Below are 16420 nucleotides of genomic sequence, written 5' to 3' on the forward strand. Positions count from 1 at the left end.
GACTCAGTGTTTAGTTGTGGGTGTTTGAATTTGTTTCCAACAGGTACTAGATGAGGGCTGAATGATGGTGGATAAGTTAGTTGTTGATCTCATTATCAGGGAAGGGCATTTATGGTAGCCTTTCCACTGTTGCTCAGATTGTTAGTTGGGTTAGTCTTGTAGGTCTCGGGACATATCTCTAGGTTCAGTTCTCTCTTCAGACCTATAATGGCTCCATCTTTTATTGTATCTCTCTCTCTCTCTTTCTCTCTTTTTTCTCTTGTCTATTCCTCCCCCTGACTAAATCTTCCTAGTCCCACATGCCTTCCCCTCCTCCCCCTCTCCCTCTCCTAGTTCCGTCTCCACTCACTGCTCCTGCACTCCACGATGCTCAGGAGATCTTGTCCCATTCTACTTCTGTGAGGGACCTTATATGAACCTCTTAGAATCCTCCTTGTTTCCTAGTTTCTCTGGAGGTGTGAATTATAGGCTCTTGTTCCTTTGCTTTATGTCTAAAATCCATGTATGAGCGAGTATGTACCATGTTCCTCATTTTGTGATTGGGTTACCCTGTTCTGGATTGTTTCTTCAAGTTCTATCCTGCGAATTTCAAGATTCCATTGTTTTTTTCCCTCAGAGTAATATTCCATTGTGTAAATGTGAAACATCTTCTTTATCCATTCTTCAGATGAGGGGCATCTTGGTTGATGTCATGTTCTTGCTATTACAAATAATGCTGCTATGAACATAATTGGGCCCATGACTTTGTTGAGTGGATGTGGATCATTGGGTATATGCCTAAGAGGGGGATTGCCATATCCTGTGGTAGACTGACTCCCATTTTCCTGAGGAACCGCCCTACTGATCTCCAAAATGGCTGTACCAGTTTGCCTTCCCACCAGCAGTAGAGGAGTGTTCCCCTTTCTCCACATCCTCTCCAGCATAAGTTGCCATTGGTGTCTCTAATTTTAGCCAGTCTGGCAGGAGTAAGATGGTATCTCAAAGTTGTTTTGATTTGCATTTCCCTGATGGCTAAGGATGTTGAGCACTTTCTTAAGTGTCTTTCAGCCTTTTTGATTTCCTCTATTGAGATTTCTTTCTTCAGTTCTGTACCCCATTTTTAATAGGGTTATTTGGTGTTTTTGTTAACTAGTTTCTTGAGTTCTTTGTATATTTTGGAGATCAGCCCTTTGTCGGATATAGGATTGGTGAAGACCTTTTCCCAGTCTGTGTGCTGCCATTTTGTCTTGTCACTTGTGTCCTTTGCCTTACAGAAGCTTCTAAGTTTGAGGAGGTCCCATTTATTAACTGCTGATCTCAGTGTCTGTGCTACTGCAGTTATGTTCAGGACGTGGTCTCCTGTACTAATATGTTCAAGGGTACCTCCCACTTTCTCTTCTAAGAGGTTCATTGTGGCTGGATTTATGTTGAGGTCTTTGATCCATTTTGACTTGAGTTTTGTGCATGGCTACAGACATGGGCTATCTGCAATCTTCACTCATCATCATCCAGTTGTGCCAGCACCATTTGTTGAAGATTCTTTCCTTCCTCCCCATTGCATAATTTTAGCTGATTTGTCAAAAATCAGGTGTTCATAGTTCTTTGGGGTGTGGGTTAATGTCAGGAGTTTTGATTTGATTCCATTGGTTTACTTTTTTTCTTTCTAATACCAGGCTGTTTTCAGGACTATAGTTCTGTAGTAGAGCTTAAAATCGGGGATGGTTATGTCTCATGATGTTCTTTTATTGTTCAGGGTTGTTTTTGCTATTCTGGGTGTTTTGTTTTTCCATATAAAGTTGATTATTATCCTCTCAAGGTCAGTGAAGAATTGTCCTGGGGGATTTTTACGGGGATTGCATTGAATCTGTAGATTGCTTTTTGCAAGATTGCCATTTTTACTATGTTTATTCTGCTTTTGGCAAGATTGCCATTTTTTACTATGTTTATCCTATCTATCCAAAAGCATGAGAGTTCTTTCCATGTTTTTGGTATCTTCTTTAATTTCTTTCCTTAAAGACACAAAGTTCTTATTATATAGGACTTTCATTTGTTTGGTCAGTGTTACCCCTAACATCCTTTATGTTGTAAAGGGTGATGTTTCTCTGATTTCTTTCTCAGCTCCTTTGTCATCTGAATAAAGTAGAGCCAATGCTTGTTTTGAATTTATCTTGTACCCTGCCAGTTTGCTGAAGGTGTTTATTAGCTGTAGGAGTTTTTGGTAGAGTTTTTTTTTGGGTTGCTTATGTACACTATCACATCATCTGCAAATAGTGAAAGGTTGACTTCTTCCCTTTCAATTTGTATCCCCTTGATCTCCTTTTGTTGTGTTATTGCTTTAACTAGAACTTCAAGTACAATATTGAAGCGTATTGGGAGAGAGGGCAGTCTTGTCTTGTTCCTGATTTTAGAGGAATCACCTTAAACTTCTCTCCATTCAGTTTGATGTTGGCTGTTAGTTTACTGTATATTGCTTTAATTATGTTTAGGTATGTTCCTGTTATCCCTGATCTCTGCAAGACCTTTATCATTAAAGGGTGTTGAATTTTGTCGAAGGCTTTTTCAGCATCTGGTTTATATCGGAGGATCACATTGATAGATTTTCATATGTTAAACCATCCCTGCAAACCATCGATGAAGCGTACTTGGTCATGTTGGATGACTTTTCTGATGTATTCTTGGATTCGTTTTGCCAGTATTTTATTGAGTATTTTTTTCATCAATGTTCATGAGGGATTTTGGGCTGTAGTTTTTTTTCTTAGTTGTGTCCTTTTGTGGCTTGGGTACCAAGGTGATTATGGCCTCATAGAAAGATTTTTGTAATGAAACTCCCTGTTTCTATTATGTGGAACATAGAATTCTGTACTGAAGCCATCTGGCCATGGCCTTTTTGTGTTGGAAGGCTTTTGTTGACTTCTTCTATTTTATTAGAGCTTATAGGTCTATTTAAGTTTTTTGTCTGTTCTTGACGTAATTTTGGCAAGTGATAGTTATCCAGAAATTTGTAAATTTCCTTTGAATTTTCAAATTTTGTGGTGTATAATTTTTCAAAGCATGACCTGAAAATTGTCTGGATTTTCTCAGTGTCTGTTGTTATATTACCCTTTTCATTTTGATTTTGTTAATTTGCTTATTCTCTCTCTGCTTTCTTGGTTAGTTTGGATAAGAAATTTGTCTATCTTGTTGATTTTTTCGAAAAACCAACTCTTCCTTGCATAGATTTCTTTGTATTGTTTTCCTGGTTCCTACTTTATTGATTTCCAGCCCTCAAATCAATCAATTCACCGGCATCTACTCCTCCGGGGTGAGTTTGCCTCTTCCTGCTCCAAGGCTTTCAGTTGTGCTGTTAATTCTCTAATGTGACTATCCTCCATTTTCTTCATATGGTCATTTAGTGCAATGAACTTCCCTCATAACACTACTTTCAAGGTGTCCCATAAGTTTGAGTATGTTGTGTCCCCATTCTCGTTGAAATTTAGGAAGTCCTTAATTTCTTTCTTTATTTCTTCTTTGACACAGGTGCGGTGTAATTGAGCATTGTTCAGTATCCATGAGTTTGTAGGGTTTCTGTGATTTGTGCTGTTGTTGAATTCCAACTTTAAAGCATGGTTGTCTGATAAGATACAGGGGATTATTCCAGTTGATTTATATATATATATATATATATATATATCTGTAGAGTTTTTTATGTCGCCTGGTATGTGGCCGATTTTAGAGAAGCCTCTATGTCGAGAAAGAGAGAAGAAGGTTTTTGTTTGGATGAATGCTCTATAGATGCCTATTAAACTCAATTGAGAAATAACTTCTATTAGTTCTTTTGTTTCTTTTTTAAGTTTCTGACTGGTGGTACTGTCTAGCGGTGATAGTGGGGTGTTGAAGTCTCTCACTATAAGTGTGTGAGATTTTCGTGAGGCTTTGAATTTTAGTAGCGTTTCTCTTTTACGAATGTGGGTGCCTTTGTATTTGGGCCATAGATGTTGAGAATTGAGACTTTGTGCTGATGAATTTCTCCTGTGATGAATACGAAATTTCCATCTTCATCTCTTGATTAAGTTTGGTATGAAGTCTAACTTGTTAGATATAAGGATAACCAAACCTGCTTGCTTCTTGGGTACATTTGATTGGAAGATCTTTTCTCAACCCTTTACCCTGAGGTAACATCTATCTTTGAATCTTAGATGTGTTTCTTGTATGCAGCAGAAGGTTGGATTCTGCCTTCATATCCATTCTGTTAGCCTGTGTCTTTTTATAGGCGAGTTAAGACCATTAATGTTGAGGGAATGTAAGGACCATTGATTGTTAATGCTTGTTTGTTTTAGGTTTATTGTTGGCGGTGGCATTGTGAATATTTTTGCCCTGGTGAAGTGGAATTACCTATTGCCTATGGATTTGTGAGTGTAGTTCAAGTTCCTTGTTTTGGACTTTTCCTTCCGGATTTTCTGTAGGGCTGCTTTTGTAGATAAATATTGTGAAAATCTGGCTTGGTCATGAAATATCTTTCTTCTCTGTCTATATTGTTTGAGCGTTTTTCAGTGGTATAGTAGCCTGGGCTAGCACCCGTGGACTCTTAGTACTTGTAGAACATCTATCCAGGACCTTCTGGCCTTGAGAATTTCCATGGAGAAATCAGGTGTAATTTTGATAGGTCTGCCTTTATATGTTACTTGGCCTTTTTCTTCTTAATATTCTTTCTTTATTGTGTATGATAGGTGTTTTGATTATTATATGTTGAGGGATCTTTTTTCTTTGGTTCAGTCTATTTGGTGGTCGGTATGCTTCTTGTACTTTCATGGGCATGTCCTTCTTCAAATTGGGAACGTTCTTCAATGATTTTGTTGAATATGTTTTCGGCACCTTTGAGCTGGGCTTCTTTGCCTTCTTCACCTATTATTTTAGGTTTGGCCTTTGTACCGTATCCTCCATTTCCTGGATGTTTTTTCTTATAGATTTTTTGGATTTAAGATTTTCTTTGGTCGCTGAATCTATTTCCTCTAGTTTGTCTTCAGCGTCTCGAGAGTCTTCCTCCCATCTCTTGTATTCTGTTGGCTATTCTCGTGTCTGTAGTCCCTGATCGTTTGCCTAGTTTTTCTGTTTCCCAGCATTCCTTCAGTTTGTGTTTTCTTTACCGTATTTATTTCAGTTTTCAAGTCTTGATCTGTTTCCTTTACCTGTTTGTTTTTTTCTTGGCTTTCTGTACTTTCATTAAGAGATTTGTTCATTTCTTGCAATTTTTAGTTTGTTTTTCTTCCATTTCTTTAAGGGATTTTCTCACATCGTCCACTATCATTTTTATAATGATAATTTTTAAGTCATTCCCTTCTGCTTCATCTGCTTTGCTGTGTTCAGTTCTAGTTGGTGTAGAGTTCCTAGATTCTGGTGGTGTTATGCTTGTCTTTCTATTGGTAGGTGTTTTCTTGTATTGCTGTCTTCCCATCGCTTCTTCCAGTGGGTGCAGGTGGGGTTTTTCTCTCTCTGTGGTATGCCTGTGGTGGGCTTAGGTGGGTCAGATGTTCAAAGCCTGTAGCTCTATGTGGCCCAAGCTCTTTAGGAGGACTCTCCAGCAGAGGCCTGGAGATGGGGGTCAAAGATCAAGCAGGCAGGAACTCAGGGTGGTCCCGGGGAAATAGGTGCATCTCTGGCCGGTGCCGGAACTCAGGCATCAGACTGGCTGTGGAGTCAGAGATCAGGCAGGTGGGGATTCTGAGTGGTACCTAGTGGACAGGCAGGGATAGTGTGCTGAGAGCAGCTCCAGGAACTTCCCTCCAGGTGGCGGTATTGTTGAATCCACCCTCTGTTCCAGTACTCCAACCAGTGCAGTGGGACAGTGGACAGGTTATGGCACAGGGTGTGGTACGGGGTGGGTGGGTGGGTGTGTATCAGAGCACCAGGAGTGCTGTCGCTGGGTGACAGGACATGGGGTGCAAGATTCTGGGGCCAATCCAGGGAGTTCCCAGGGAAGGGTGGGGGGGGATTCAGCCGGAACTGGTCCCTGAGTCACCTCTGGCAGAGGCCAGGCAATGGGGGTCAAAGATCTGGCAGGCAGTGGGGATTAGGATTGTCCAGGGGGATAGGCAGATCTTTGGCTGATGCCAGGAATTCTGGCTGAGATCCGGTGGTGAGGGTTAGAGATCAGGCAGGCGGGGATTCAGGGTGGTCCCACGTGTATAGGTAGGGTCTATTGGGGCCGGAACTTTGCATCTTTAAAGAAGAAATTAAAAAAGATACCAGAAAATGGAAAAGATCTCCCATACTCTCAGATAGGTAGAATCAAAATAGTAAAAATATCAGTCTTGCCAAAAGCAATCTACAGATTCAATGTGAATCCTATTAAAATCACAGCACAATTCTTTTCAGACCTTGAAAGGATAATATTCAACCTTATATGGAAATACAAAAGACCCAGGGTAGCCTAAACAACCCTGTACAATAAAGGAACTTCTCGAGGCATCACCATTCCTGACTTCAAACTCTATCTATGAGAGCTATAGTCCTGAAAACAGCTTGTTAGTGGCACAAAAACAAAACAAAACAAAACAAATAGACCAATGAAATCAAATCCCCAATATTAACCCACACACCTATGATCACCTGATTTTTGATAAAAAAGTTAAAAGTATACAATGGAAAGAGGAAAGCACATCTTCAACCAAATGCTGCTGGCACAACTGGATGCTGGTGTATAGAAGACTGTGGATAGCCCCATGTCTATCACTGTGCCCAAAACTTAAGTTCAAATGGGGATCAAAGACTTCAACATAAATCCCAGCTACACCAGAACCTCTTAGAAGAATATATGGGAGGTACCCTTCAACTAATTTTTACAGGGAGACTGGTTTCCTGAACATAACACCAATAGCACAGACACAAAGATCAACAATTAATAACGGAGACCTCCTGAAACTTAAAATCTTCTGTAAGGCAAAGGATACAGTCAACAAAACAAAACTGAGTGGGGAAAGTGATCACCATCCCCACACATGACAGGCTGATCTCCAAATATACAAAGAACTCAGGAAGCTAATCATCAAAACATCAAATAATACAATTAAAAAGCTTCGGATACAGAACTAAATAGAGAATTCTCAATAGAGGAATTCAAAATGGCAGAAAAGACACTTTAGATAGTGTTCAACATCCTTAGCCATCAGGGAACTGGAAATCAAAACAACTCTGAGATACCATCTTACTCCTGTCAGAATGGCTAAAGTCATAAACACCAATGACAGCTTATGCTGGAGAGCGTGTGGAGAAAGGGGAATCACTCCTGCACTGTTGGTGGGAATATAAACTTGTACTGCTATTTTGGGGGAGATCAGTATGTTGTTTCTTCAGGAAAATGGGCGTCAGTCTACCAAAGGATCCAACAATTACACTCTTAACATATATCCATATGATCCACATCCATCCAACAAAGACATTGTTTAACCATGTTCATAGCACCATGAGATTTTATCAGCCAGAACCTGGAATCAGCACATAGATGCCCCTCAAACTGAAGAATGGATGAAGAAAATGTGGTACATTTTACACAGTGGTGTATTACTCAGTGGAAAAAAATAATGGAATCTTGAAATTGGCAGGTTAATGGATGGAACTAGAAGAAGCCATCCTGAGTGGGGTAACAAAAAGTTGAACATTGCATATACTCACTCATATATGGTTTTTAGACATAGAGCAAAGTATTATCAGTCTACATCCCACACCCCCAGAAAAGCTAAGACACAAAGGAGGGACCCAGAGAGAGGGGAAAAGGAAAAGAACTGAGCAAATTAGGAGCCTGTGGGGAGAGGAGGAGGGAGTTAGGGAAAGAGATGGGGAGAAGAGGAGGGGCGAGGAGTGGCACTCGAGGGGAGCAGGAAGATTGAGTTAGGCAAAGAATAATAGAGGATAACAAGAAAGATACCATAACAGAGGGAGCCAATATAGGTGTAAAGAGAAATCTGGTACTAGGGAAACGTCCAGAGACCTACAAGGATGACCCCAACTAACAATCTAAAGTGATACTGGAGAGGCTACCTTAAATGCCCCTTCCCTGATAATGAGATTGATAACTGTCTTGCATGCCATCCTGGACCCCTTTATTTAGTAGGTAGTGGAAACCAGCATAGGACTGACTCAAACCCCTGAACATGGGTCACAGTTAGAAGGCATGGTCAGTCTAAGGGACCTCTGACAGTGGAACCAGGATGTATCCCTGGTACATTAAAGGCCTTGGGGAGCCCATTCTCCATTGAGGTATACTCCCTTAACCTACAGACAGGTTGGAGGGCCTAGACCTTACCCCAAATGACTTGACAGTGTTTGAAGATCTCACCTGGGAAGGCCTCAGTCTCCCTAGGGAGGTATGTGGAATGGGATGGGGGAGGGTAGTCTGGGGTGCATGGGAAAATGGGAGGGAGAGGGAACTGGGATCCATATGTAAAAATAAGAAAAAAAAACAAATAAAAGAATTCTAACAGCTTGCTCCCAGGAAGCTCTTCTTAAATGTTTGTTACATGCCAGGGGTAGTGGTACATGGTTATAATTCTAACATTGCAGAGTATAAGTCAAGAAGATGCCATGTTCAGGGCTGGGAGCTGGCTCAGAGGTTAAGAGCATTGGCTGGCTTCTTCCCAGAAGGTCCTGAGTTCGATTCCCAGCAACCACATGGTGGCTCACAGCCATTTGTAATGAAATCTGGTGCTGCCATGTGCCATGCAGGCATACGTGGAGGCAGAATGAAGCTTTACATAATTAATAAAGTGTTAAAAAATTTGAAAAAAAAAGAAGATGCCATCTTCAAGGACATAGGCGTTGGCACACAGAAGGAGTGGAAGCAGAGGCTGTGGAGGAATGCCTGCTTACTGACTTCCTGCTCCTGGCCTTGCTCAACCTTTTTGTTGTTTCTTGGTTTGACACAGGGTTTCTACTTTTAACAGCTTTGGGTGACCTGGAACTCACTCTGGCAGGCCAGGGTGGTCTCAAAGTCACAGTGATTCCCTGCCTCTGCCTCCCTAGTGCTAGGATTAAAGGTGTGCACTACCACCACCTGCCCAGCCTTCTTTTTCTTATAACTCTCAGGGACCACAGAAGCCCAGGCTGGCACTGCCAACATCATCAGTCTTCAAACTCAAAAAAAACCATAGAAAAAGGCACAATCTGATGGTAAGACACTTTTCCAAAATCAGACTTTAAGTTATGTCAAGTGACAGTAAAACTAACTGCACCTAAGTTATTATGCATAAACTCTGCTTTTTGTCTTTCTGATACTATGATTTTTTTATCCAAAAATTTGTGGTGTATCTTTATTCCACAGACAAAAGAAACATAAATCAGCTGTGTTAAATATCATCAGTTTATATTTTCTACCTCACTCACAGAAACCAATTGCATATATTTTTCTGTGGAGATTAACACTTTGTTCTTGGTACTGGGAAAGAAGAGCTCCATGATATTGCTATGTCTACATATGTAAGGGCTTCTGGTGAATCCCAGATAAAAGAAACAAGGCAACTACAGCTATCAGGGGGTTGGGAGAGATGGTTCAGAGGTTGGGAACATTTCCACTATTCTTGCAGAGGATTATCATTATCTCCCAAGTAGAGGTTCTTTTGCCCAAACAGAAGGGGTTGATTACAACTATTCATAGTGATTCCATCAAGCCTTACATGGTGATTGTAAAATTTCCCCAAATCCACAAGTGATCCCTCAATGAAGAAGAAATACTGAAAAAATCAAACTCATGATACTCTTTTGCCTTTGCTAATGGCATGATGTGTGTATATGTTGCACATGTGTGTGCACAGATAGACGCATGGGACTGTGTTAGTGGTCTTGCGTGAAGGAGACACCTTGATTATGGCAAGTCTTGCAAAGAAAACATTTAATTGAGGGGGAGCTGGGCTATAGTTTCAGAGGTTCAGATCAATTATCACTCACGGTGGGAGTTGGGAAGCTTTCAGCAGACATGGTTCTGGAGCGACAGCACTAAATCTTGAGGCAACAGGGGAAGTAAAAGTCACACTGAATCAAGGCTGACAAAAAGACCTCAAACCCACCCCCACAGGGCAGCTTTCAACAGAAGGTGTGGCCCAGATTAAGTTTGCCCTAAAGCCTCAAAGTCTGGAATAAAGGGCCTGTGTGTAACTCCCAGCCTCCTCCAACAAGACCAGCTCCTCCAACAGGCCAGCCTCAAAGAGTGCCACTGCCTGAGTTTATGGGGGCCAAATACATCCAAATTTGCACTACGAGAGGGTTCAGCTTTCTGTCATCACTCTCTGTCTTCTACTATCCACACAGGACCACTCCATTAAACCTGGAGCTAGCCTCAGGAATGCTCCTGCACAAACTGCTGGGGTTAGACTTCCACTAGAACATTCCAGATTCTTTGAGTTATGGATGCCAGGAGTAGTTAAGGGTGGAATTGCCACCCAGAACAGGTGTTTCTTTTATTTTAAAATTTTTTATTTATATTTTATGTATTAGTGCTTCTGCATGGATCCTTGCCTGCCAGAAGAGGGGCATCAGATCCTATTATAATTCTTCTTCTTCTTTTTTTCTGTTCATTTTTTTTATTATTTATTTTTTTCTTATTTTACATATCAATCCCAGTTCCTCTCCCTCCCATCCTCCCATGACCCTCACTGTCTCCCCCAACCCATCTACCACCCACTCCCCCTAGGGAAGGTGAGGCCTCGAGTGAGGGATCATCAGAGTCTGTCAGGTCATATGAGGTAGCATGTAGGCCCTCCTCTGTGTATCTAGGCTGAGGGAGTATCTCTCCATGGGGAATGGGCTCCCAAAGTCCTTTTGCACGGGCTAATCCCATCCTGGTTCCGGTTGTTCTTCATTACAGCCTATAGGCTAAAGCTGGAGAAGTAGGGTTCCTGTGTGGGGGTCCCAAGGTAAGGGACCAAGTGGGAGAGTATAGCAGGTTCCATAGCAGATGAGGGTGACTGAGCAGGGAGGGGAAAACATGTCCAGCAGATAGAGCTTGAGTGAGGAGATTATTTAGAAAGGGGAGTGAGGGGGAAGGGACGAGACACTAGAGACACCTGGAACAGGAGAGAGCAGGAGAGTGAGAGGAGGGGAAGGGAAGAAGGGGAGGGTAGGAAGAGAAGAGAGAGAGATAGAGCAGAGCAGAGCAGAGAGAGAGAGAACATACACAAACACACACACAGAGAGAAACAAGAGACAGAAAGAGCAAAGAGAGCTTAAGTTGGCTGGGTCTGGACTTTTAAAGGGGTCCTTTTCTTAGTAGTCATGGGACCCTGGGCTGACCAGAGTTCGTTCTCCCAGGTGACAGGGGAATAATGCCCCTGAATCCTTACAGTTCCACTCCCAGAGGCCCCATACATAGACTGCCCAGTCCTCCTAGCTAACATTCACATGGTCCTATGTTGGTTCCCTTGCTGTCAGACTGAAGTCCACGAGCTTCCTCTTGTTCAGGTTCAGCAGTTTCTATGTGTTTCTCCAGCCTGGTCTTGACCCCTTTGCTCATCATTCCTCCCTCTCTGTAACTGTTTTAGAGACATTCTTGACAAAACTCTTTATAGTTCCTAGGTCCTAAGAGAGAAGTTGGATACGTTGGGAAGCAGTGTGTGTGGGGGGGCAAGAGTGGGGTAGCAAAGCCACCTTTTTTCCTTTGTTGTGATTTTTGTGATATGAAGTGGCTTAGGCTAGGTGCGCAGGTTAAACATTGGCTGATTTGAACACCTTCAGTGGGTGAGTCCAGACTTGCCTAGTAACTGGCCCTGGGGAGATTAGTGGGTTAGAAATACTAGTGAAAAGGATGGGAATGGAGGGTGAGTTGGCTTCTGGTTACTTTGCATGTGAAAGACACTATTCCCATCACGTGTTTCCTACTATGTCTAGACCTTGGGCAGGGGGCAAGGGCAAGGACTTTGTCTCTGAATCAGCAAAACCCAATGAGTCACACCATGGGAATGCCTTCAGAGAAAAGGCTCGATTAAAACAGGCTTCTGTAACATATTTCCTAATTTGATTTCCTAATGGCTGTCTGTCCAGGGGTTTCCATTTGATAGCAGAAGCACGATGAATGCACGGGCTACTGAAATCCCAAGGAAAGATCTGGGGATGGAACCCAGGGGCTCAGACATGCCAAGCAGAGATCACAACTGCTGAGCCACACCAGCAGCCCCACCAACTGGCTTTTACCCGGGCTACCATAAGGGCAGGCTTTGCTGCCTGCATTCCTGCACTCCCAACCCCCAGGGTTCTTTCTGGGCTGAGGTTCCCCTTATGACCACCTGGGGCGCCTTGCCCAGCCTTGTGTCCAAAGGCCCTGACTTCACAGGTTTTGTTTATCCTCTGGGCTGACTCATTTCCTGGCTGTTTGGGTGAAATAGGAGAATGAGGGAAGGTGGGAAGGAGATAATGGAGTCCATAATGTTGTGCCAGGTTGGGGCAGAGCCGGCAGGACCAACCCAAGAAGCTGTGATAATTTCGATGCAAACGCAAGGTTTCTCATTGTGTTCAAGCTGGCTTGTTTTGGATCTCAGTCTATGATGGGGGAATGAGATGCTAACCAGCCATATAGCGGAGCTTTGTAAAGGGGAAGACCGTGAGGTTGAAGGCCACACATTCCAGAGTTTCCATGGCTAGTTAAGGTCATACAAAGGACAGAGTAAAACAAAAGTATATATTTTTTAAGCAAGATACATTTGAGAAAGATAAGACAGGTCATGCGGGTTGCAGAGTTACCAGGTCAAGCAGGGTCTGTCAGTTTTTCCCTGGGCTGAGGGATCTTTACAACCATCAGGGGACTTTATGACCAGCAGTAGAAGACTTAGGAATGTTGACATAAGTGGTGGCCAGTCACCTCCCCTTCTTTGAGATGACACTCCTGATTAAGGGAGTTAAATTCTTCCTTTACCATTAGAATTTCCCTTTCTCTGTATAGATTTAGGGCCCAAGTTTTTAAACTTTTATTAATTTTAATTTTTGTTTCATCAATGAGGTGCTTTATCCTGGCCAAACAGGTGTCTCTGCATTTCAGATCACCAAGAAATCTCACAACAATCTCATTGCATTTCCCCTGAGGGGATGCTTGAGGGAGGGGGGGCAAAGGATAGGCCACATTTACACCCCCTCTTAGGAAGTGGGAAGTCAAAGGAGCTTGAAACAACTCCCAGATGGAATTCCCCAAGAGGCCCCTGGGCTGGGATATTAGGTCTTCCCTCTTCTGTGGAGCGCTTTCCTGATTCTGCTTTGTTTTTCTTTTTCCTTAGGGAGTAAGGGCCATTCACAAGTCCAAAGCCTTGCACCCAGTTGATTTCCTGGTCTGACAACAAACGTAAAATGTCTTTGCCAAAGTGAGCCTTGTGTGTGGAACTCCTATGGCACAAATCCTTTGCTTTCTCCTGGTAGAAAAGAATGCTTAGGAGAGCTAGAAAGATGGCTCAGCAATGAAGAATGCTGACTGCTCCTTCAGAGACCAAGGTTGAGCTCAGCAACACAAAGTGGTTCACAACCATCTGCAACTCCAATTTCCAGTTTGTGAGGGCTCTGTATTGAACGCCTAGACCCTGCTTTGGCAGCCATGATAGGCCACAGAAAAGTCTAGACTCCTGACTGGAATCTTTTCTCCCCTACCTTTGCCCTAATTACTAGAAGAAACTGCCAGATATCCTCCAAGTTGTGGGCTTTGGCTGTACTTTACTGATAATAATGGATGCAGTAGGTAGCATTGGACCTCGCATGGCCTCCCGGACATAGCAAGCAACCTTCAGCAGCTCAGTTGACCAAGCAACTCAGACAGGTTCTCCCAGTCCAGAGTTGCACCAATCCTGAGACTGTTACTATGCAACTAATAGATCCACCGGATACCACTCTTACTCTGCCCCCAATTCCAGGATGTAAGGGGTGGAGAAAGAAAAGACCAGGGAGTTTAAACTGCATCCCAGTGAGCTAGAGGCTAGCCTGGGATACACAAACCTTGCCTAAATAATTTAAAATTATGTGTGGCTAGGCAGTGGTAGTGCATGTCTTTAATCCCAGACCTCAGGAGGCAGTGGCAGCTTGATCTACAGAGTGAGTTCTAGGACAGCTAGGACTACACAGAGAACCCTGTCCCCCAAAGTAAAAAATAAATAAATACAATAATAACCATAAAAATAATTATAATGTGCTCTTTGTGTGTGGGGTGGGATGTGGGGTGGGAGATCGCATGAGGTGGCTCAGTGGTTAAGAGCTCTGGATGCTCATCCAAATATTGAGGTTCTGTTTGCAGCAGCCACGTTGTGACTCACAGCTCTGTCTGTAACTCCAATCCCAGGGAATATGACAAGGTCTTCTGGCCATTTTGGGTACCAGGCACATATACTCTGTGCTCAGGTATACACTCAGGGTAAACTCAAACACACATAAAAATATATGTGTAATTATTTTTCAAGTTTTCTAAAACTATTGTTAGGGGTGGATATTTGCCTGCCTGCATGTAGGAAAGTATACCACAGTCATGCAGTTCCCACTGAGAGCAGAAGAAGGCATCATATCTTTGTTTGGACTAGAGTTTAGGCCCTTAGGAGCTGCCACTTGTGCTGGTAAAGTCATGTTGGTCCTCTGCAAGATTGGCAAGAGCTATCAATTGATGAATCATCTCCCCAGCTGTTGAACCCTCTGTCTCCATTTTAGACTTGAAAGCTATTTTATAGTAAAGACAAAGTAGGTTCATTCTTTTTTATGATTAAATCTCTGTTTCTCATGTATTGGGCTATGTCCCACCTGTAAGTACCATCCTACTAGACTGTAATGCATGTTTAATGTTTTTTCTATTTGTGTTTCAAATTAATTTATTCTTTGAGGCAGGATCTCTTACTGACCTTCACTCATTCTGTTAGGATTCCCATTTAGTGAATTCCAAAAACAATTAAAAAATTAAAAGCTCATTGCCTCTAAAAGTAGATTTGTTAAAAATTTCATTCTTATATTCTATGTCTTTAGAAATTGTGATATATTTAGAAAGGCCTTGTCAAGCTTTCAGAAAATTACATATAATTTCTTTCTTTTTTTGTTACTTTGAGATAAGGTCTCTCTTTGCAGCCCTGGCTATGCTAGAACTCACTCTGTCACGAGGCTGCCCTCAAACTCACAGATCTCGTGCCTCTGCCTCCTGAGTCCTGGGATTAAAGGCGTGTGTCAACACTACCACAGCCTTTTCATTTTTCTTTCTTTATTTTTTTAAGATTTATTTATTTATTATGTATAAAGCATTCTATCTCATGTATGCCTGCAGGCCAGAAGAGGGCAGCAGATCTCAGTACAGATGGTTTCTGGAAGTGAACTCAGGACCTCTGGAAGAGCAGTCAGTACTCTTAAACTCTGAGCCATCTCTTCAGCCTTCATTTTTTCTTTCTTTCTAAGACATGGTTTCACTACACTGCTGGGGCTGTCTTAGAAATGGCCATCCTTTTGCCTCAGCCTCCCAAGTGTCGTAACAACAGGTGGACATCGCTATGCTTATTCAAACTGTATTACAATGTTGTCATGGACATAGATTCTAAAAGGACTGGACTTCATGTTAATAAATTACACAAGACATTAAAATGGCATTCTAACCCTGTGCTTATCAGCTGAGTTCATTTCATATCCCAGGGGACAACGGGGCCACTGCTGGGTATATTTTTGGTGGATACAATCAGGAGCGTGGTCTGGGCATGCAGGAAATACAGGATGCTTCTATATTCCTTGCAATGCTCAGGATGATTTTATAGACTATAACAGAAAAAAGAGAAATGCAAGTCAACATTGGCATATGACTACAGGGCAGATGCACTAGAGAAACTAGGGCTGGCTTACCCTAAGATTATTTCTAGGGAATCTGAAGTGGAAAGACCCAAGTCCAAAACCATCTTGAGCTATACAGGGACACCTATGATGGTATAATTATTTATGGTTTATTAAAATTTGCCTAAGTATTCAGAAAGCAACACCAGCCTCAAGCTATAGAGATCAAGCAATGATGATCCACAACTTTAATCCCAGGACTCAGGATTAAGAAGTAGATGGATCTCTGTTAGTTCAAGGCCACAATGACTACATGAAATTGATCCAGTCCTAAAATAAGCAGCGTATACAAAGATGATCTTAGCACCTGGGGTCACATGCCTTTGAGTCTAGCATTAGGTAGGTTATAAGACAGGACCAGGGTCTCAGAGCTGGCATTCAGCTTGAGTTAGTCTCTAGCCATGGTTGAGGAGATCATAGTAGTCTGAATGAATCTGAGGAGCATTGAAGTCAGGAGCAGTTTAGAGTTGGCATGAGCTGGGGGTAGAGGTAGAGCTGGTGGCTACTGCTTTGCTTTTCTGATCTTTAGCTTGAAGCTTGAACTCCAATATCTGTCTCTGGGTCTTTTATTTGTTGTGCTACAGACACTTATCTCAAAAACAAAACAGTGTGGGCTGGAGAGGTTACTCCATGGTTAAGAGCACTGATTGCTCTTTAG

At 42.4% G+C, this 16420-nt stretch overlaps 1 long non-coding RNA gene across 1 annotated transcript in view; it reads right to left on the reverse strand.

Moving 5' to 3' along the window:
• Positions 1–16420, reverse strand: part of LOC127214780 (uncharacterized) — a 158397-nt gene that overhangs the window by 141223 nt on the left and 754 nt on the right. The window lies entirely within an intron of this gene.

Source organism: Phodopus roborovskii, unplaced genomic scaffold (genome assembly GCF_943737965.1).
Source record: "Phodopus roborovskii unplaced genomic scaffold, PHOROB, whole genome shotgun sequence".
NCBI classification, from domain to species: domain Eukaryota; kingdom Metazoa; phylum Chordata; class Mammalia; order Rodentia; family Cricetidae; genus Phodopus; species Phodopus roborovskii.